Raw genomic sequence first — 6,465 nt, forward strand, 5'->3', positions numbered from 1 at the left:
CTGGTTCTATAAAGAACAATACTACATAGGAACCTGGAATGTTAGACCCACGAATCAAGGTAAACTGGACATGGTCAAGCAGGAGATTGCAAGAGTGAGGATCTGCATCCTAGGAATAACTGAACTAAAATGAATGGGAATGGGTGAATATAATTCAGATGACCATTTTATCTACTATTGTGGGCAACAATCCCTTAGGAGAAATGTAGTAGTCCTCACAGTCAACAAAAGAGTCCAAAATGCAGTACTTGGGAGCAATTTCAAAAACAAAGGAAAGATCTCAGTTTGTTTTCAAGGCAAACTATTCAACAACAAAGTAATCCAAGTTTATGCCCCAACCACTGATGCCAAAGAAGTTGAAGTTGAACAATTCTATGAAGACCTACAAGACCTTCTAGAAATAACACCCCCAAAAAAGATGTCCTTTTCATCATAGGGGACTGGAATGAAAAGTAGGAAGTCAAGAGATACCCAGAATAACAGGCAAGTTCGGTCTTAGGGTAGAAAATGAAGGAGGACAAAGGCTAACAGAGTTTTTTCAAGAGAATATGCTGGTCATAGCAAACACTGTTTTCCAAAATTTCAAGAGACAACTCTACACATGGACTTCAGTTCAGTTCAGTTCAGTCGCTCAGTTGTGTTGGACTCTTTGTGACCCCATGAATCGCAGCATGCCAGGCCTCCCTGTCCATCACCAACTCCCGGAGCTCACTCAGACTCATGTCCATCGAGTCAGTGATGCCATCCAGCCATCTCATCCTCTGTCATTCCCTTCTCCTCTTGCCCCCAATCCCTCCCAGCATCAGAGTCTTTTCCAATGAGTCAACTCTTTGCATGAGGTGGCCAAAGTACTGGAGTTTCAGCTTTAGCATCATTCCTTCCAAAGAAATCCCAGGGCTGATCTCCTTCAGAATGGACTGGTTGGATCTCCTTACAGTCCAAGGGACTCTCAAGAGTCTTCTCCAGCACCACAGTTCAAAAGCATCAATTCCTTGGTGTTCAGCTTTCTTCACAGTCCAAGTCTCACATTCATACATGACCACAGGAAAAACCATAGCCTTGACTAGACGAACCTTTGTTGGCAAAGTAATGTCTGTGCTTTTGAATATGCTATCTAGGTTGGTCATAACTTTCCTTCCAAGGAGCAAGCGTCTTTTAATTTCATGGCTGCAGTCACCATCTGCAGTAATTTTGGAGCCCAAAAAAATAAAGCCTGACATTGTTTCCACTGTTTCCCCATCTATTTCCCATGAAGTGATGGGACCAGATGTCATGATCTTCGATTTCTGAATGTTGAGCCTTAAGCCAACTTTTTCACTCTCCTCTTTCACTTTCATCAAGAGGCCTTTGAGTTCCTCTTCACTTTCTGCCATAAGGATGGTGTCATCTGTATATCTGAAGTTATTGATATTTCTTCCAGCAATCTTGATTCCAGCTTGTGCTTCATTCAGCCCAGCGTTTCTCATGATATATTCTGCATATAAGTTGAATAAGCAGGGTGACAGTATACAGCCTTGACGTACTCCTTTTCCTATTTGGAACCAGTCTATGTTCCATGTCCAGTTCTAACTGTTGCCTCCTGACCTGCATATAGTTTTCTCAAGAGGCAGGTCAGGTGGTCTAGTATTCCCATCTCTTGAAGAATTTTCCACATGGACATTACCAGACAGTAAATACTGAAATCAGATTTATATTATTTGCAGCCAAAGATGGAGAAGTTCTATACAATCAGTAAAAATGAGACCTGGAGGTGACTGTGGCTCAGATCATGAGCTCCTTAATACAAAATTCAGACAAATTGAAGAAAGTAGGGAAACTGCTTGTCCATTTAGATATGACCTAAATCAAATTCCTTATGATTACACATTGGAGGTGACAAGGGAATATTATATATAGTAGATAGAGTGCCTGAAGAACTATGGAGGTTTGTAACACTGTACAGGAGGCAGTGACCAAAATGAACTCCAAGAAAAAGAAATGCAAGAAGGAAAATTGATTGTCTGAGGCGTTTTACATATAGTTAAGGAAAGAAGACAAGTGAAAGGCAAGGTAGAAAGGGAAAGATATACTGAACTGAATGAATGTAGAGTTAAAGAATATCAAGGAGAGATAAAAAGGCCTTAAATCAATAATGCAAAGAAATAGAGGAAAACAAAAGTATGAGAAAAACTAGAAATCTCTTTAAGAAAACTGGAGATAATCAAGGACAGAAAGAGTAAGCATATAACAGAAGCAGAACAGATTAAGAAAAAGTGGTAAGAATACACAGAAGATCTGTACAAGAAAGGTCTTAATGATCCAAATAACCATGATGATGTAATCATTCAGCTGGAGCCAGACATGCTTAAGTGTGAAATCAAGTGGGCCCTAGGAAGAATTATGATAAACAAAGCCAGTGGAGGTGATGGAATTCCAGTTGAGCTATTTCAAATCCTAAAAGATGATGACATTAAAAGTGCTGGATTCAATATGTCAGCACATTTGGAAAACACAGCAGTGGCCACAGGACTGGAAAAGGCAAGTTTTTATTCCAACCCCAAAGAAGGGCAATGCCAAAGAATGTTTAAACTGCAATACAATTGCACTCATTTCATGTGTTAGCAAGGTAATGTTCAAAATCCTTCAAGCTAGGCTTCAGCAATACATTAGCTGAGAACTTCCAGATGTGCAAACTGGATTTCGAAGAGGCAGAGGAACCAGAGATCAAATTTCTAACATTTGGTGGATAATGGAGAAAACAAGGGAATTTAAAAAATCAATTTCTGCTTCATTGAATATGCTAAAGCCTTTGACTGTGTGGATCACAGCAAACTGTGGAAAATTCTATATGCAAGTCAAGAAATAGCAGTTAGAACAAACATGGAACAATGGACTGGTTCAAAATTGGGAAAGTAGTATGATAAGGTTGTATATTGTCACTCTGATTTTAAACTTATATTTAGACTTCAGTTCAGTCATTCAGTCCTGTCCGATTCTTTGCGACCCCATGGAGTGCAGCATACCAGGCCTTCCTGTCCATCAAAAACTCCCAGAGTTTACTCAAACTCACGTCCATTAGGTCGGTGATGCCATTCAACCTTCTCATCCTCTGTCATCCCCTTCTCCTCCCACCTTCAATCTTTCCCAGCATTAGAATCTTTTCAAATGAGTCAGTTCTTTGCATCAGATGGCCAAAGTGTTGGAGTTTCAGCTTCAGCATCAGTCCTTTCAATGAATATTCAGGACTGATTTCCTTAAGGATGGACTGGTTGGATCTCCTTGCAGTCCAAGGGACTCTCAAGAGTCTTTTCCAAACCACAGTTTAAAAGCATCAACTCTTCAGTGCTCAGCTTTCCTTACAGTCCAACTCTCAAATCTATACATGACTACTGGGAAAAACCATAGCTTTCACTACACAGACCTTTGTTGGCAAAGTAACATCTCTGCTTTTTAATATGCTGTCCAGGTTGGTCATAACTGTTCTTCCACGGAGCAAGCATCTTTTAATTTTATGGCTGCAGTCACCATCTGCAGTGGTTATGGAGCCCCAAAATATATAGTCTCAGTGTTTCCACTGTTTCCCCATCTATTTGCCATGAAGTGATGGGACCAGATGCCATGATCTTTGTTTTCTGATTTTTGAGTTTTAAGTCAACTTTTTGACTCTCCTCTTTCACTTTCATCAAGAGGCTCTTTAGTCCTTTTTCACTATCTGCCATAAGGGTGGTGTCATCTGCATATCTGAGGTTATTGATATTTCTCCCAGCAATCTTGATTCCAGCTTGTGCTTCATCCATCCCAGAGTTTCTCATGATGTACTTTGCATAGAAGTTAAATAAGCAGGGTGACAATATACAGCCTTGACATATTCCTTTCCCTATTTGGAACCAGTCTGCACATTATGCAAAATGCCAGGCTGGATAAATCACCAGCTGGAATCAAGATTGTCAAGAGAAGTATCAACAATCTCACAGACACAGATGATATCCCTCTAATAGCAGAAAGCAAAGAGGAACTAAAGAGCTCGTTGATGAGGGTGAAAAAGGAGTGAAAAAGCTGTCTTAAAAGTAAATATCCAAAAAACTAAGATCATGGCATGTAGTCCCATCACTTCATGGCAAATAGAAGGTGGAAAAGTGAAAGCACTGAAAGATTTTACACCAAGATCACTGTGGACGGTGACTATAGCCATGAAGTTGCAAGACTCTTGCTCTTTGGAAGGAAATCTATGTGAGAAATCTAGACAGCATATTGTAAAGCAGAGACATCATTTTGCCAACTAAGGTCCATTATAATCAAAGCTATGGTTTTTCCAGTAGTCATGTGCGGACATGAGATTTGGACCATAAAGAAGGCTGAACGCCAAAGAACTAATATTCTTGAACTATGGTGCTGGAGAAGACTATTCAGAGTGCCTTGAACAACAAGATTAAATAAGTCAATCTTAAAGAAAATCAACTCTGAATATTCATTGGAAGGACTGATGCTGAAGCTCCAATACATACTTTGGCCACTAGATGGGAGGAGCTGACTCACTGGAAAAGACTGTGATGCTTGGAAAGACTGAGGGCAGGAGGTGAAGGGGGTGATAGAGGATTAGATGGTTGGATGGCATCACCAACACAATGGACATGAGTTTAAGCCAACTCTGGGAGATAGTGAAGGACAGGGAAGCCTGGCGTGCTGCAGTCCATGGGGTCTCAGAGAGTCAGACACAACTTAGTGATTTAACAAAAACAACAAAAGGCCCAAAATAGCCAAAGAAATCTTAAGTAAAACAAAGGTAGAAGCATCATGCCTTTTTATTTCAAAGTACATTACAAAGCTATAGTCATTAAAACTGTTTAATGTCAGCATAAAAACAGACACACGATATATGGACCAGAATTGAAAGCCCAGACATAAACCTACATATATAGTTGGTCATTTTATAGCAAATGAACCAAGATGTACAATTAGAAAGCAAGTCTCTTCAGCAAATTTATTTGGAAAAATTGGACAGCCCCATACAAAAGAAAGAAACTGAACCACTATCTTATATCATACATAAAAGTTAACTCAAAATGGATGAATATTTGAACACAAGACTTGAAACAACAGAACTTCTCAAAGAAAACATGGGCACAAAACTTACTGACTCAGTCTTGGCAATGATTTTTGGACATTACTCCAAAAGCAAAAGCAATAATGGAAAAAAAAAAAAAAGAAGAATTTAGAACATTAACTTAACTAGCTTCTGCATGGCAGAGGAAACCATCACAAAAGTGAAAAGGCAGGACTTCCCTGGTGGCCCAGTTATTAAGAATCTGCCTGCCAATGCATGGGACAAGAGTTCAACCCTTGGTCTGGGAACATCCCACATACTGCAGAGCAACTAAGTCCATGCACCACAACTACTGAAGCTCATGCATACAGAACCTATGCTCTGCAACAACAGAAGCCAGTGTAATGAAAAGCCCACACACCACAACAAAGAGTAGCCCCACCCACCATAACTATTAATAGAGAAAGCCCAGGAGCAGCAACAAAGACCCAACATAGCTAAAAATCAACCAATCAATAAATCTTTTTTTTTCTTTAATGAAAAGGCAACCTCCCAAATGGTAAAAATACTTGTAATTCATGTATCAGATAAGGAGTTAACCTCTAAGCTATAAAAACTCACAACTCAATAATAAAAACAATAAAACATTCCTATTTAAAAAAAATGGGCAGAGGATCTGAATAGATGTGTTCCCAAAGATGATGCACAATTTGCCAATATGTACATGAAATGATGCTCAGCATCACAATGAGAAATGCAAATAAAAGCTAAGAGATACAAACTCAACCCTATTAGAAGAGCTAATGTCAAAAAGACAAAAACAACACATGTTGGTGAGAAAAGGGAACCTTAGCTCACTGTTGATGGGAATGTAAATGGGTATGGGAGGGATTGGGGGCAGGAGGAGAAGGGGACGACAGAGGATGAGATGGCTGGATGGCATCACTGACTCAATGGACGTGGGTCTGAGTGAACTCCAGGAGTTGGTGATGGACAGGGAGGCATGGCGTGCTGCGATTCATGGGGTCGCAAAGAGTCGGACATGACTGAGCGACTGAACTTGTCTGAACTGAACTGATAGCCACTGTAGAAAACCAATATGAAGGTTCCTCACAAATTAAAAATAGAGCTACCATATTATCAGGCAATTCCATTTCTAGGTATTTATCCAAAGGATATGAAACACTAACTCAAAAATATATTTGCACTCCTATGTTCACTGCAGCATTATTTTCAATAGGCAAAACATGGAAACAATGCAGTGTTCATTGATGAGGAAAATGTGATTGTATATTATATAAATAGTTGGCTCTTGAACAATACCGGGGCTAGGGGTGCTGACCCTTCAAGAAGACAAAAATCTGAGTACATCTGAACAGCTGGCCCTCCTTACCTGCAGTTTTCTATCCACAGATTTCATCAACAGTGGATTGTTTTTTTAT

This window comes from Bos grunniens, chromosome 1, assembly GCF_055505025.1.
Source record: "Bos grunniens cultivar Pamir isolate PY7600 chromosome 1, Bosgru_T2T1.0, whole genome shotgun sequence".
NCBI lineage: Eukaryota > Metazoa > Chordata > Mammalia > Artiodactyla > Bovidae > Bos > Bos grunniens.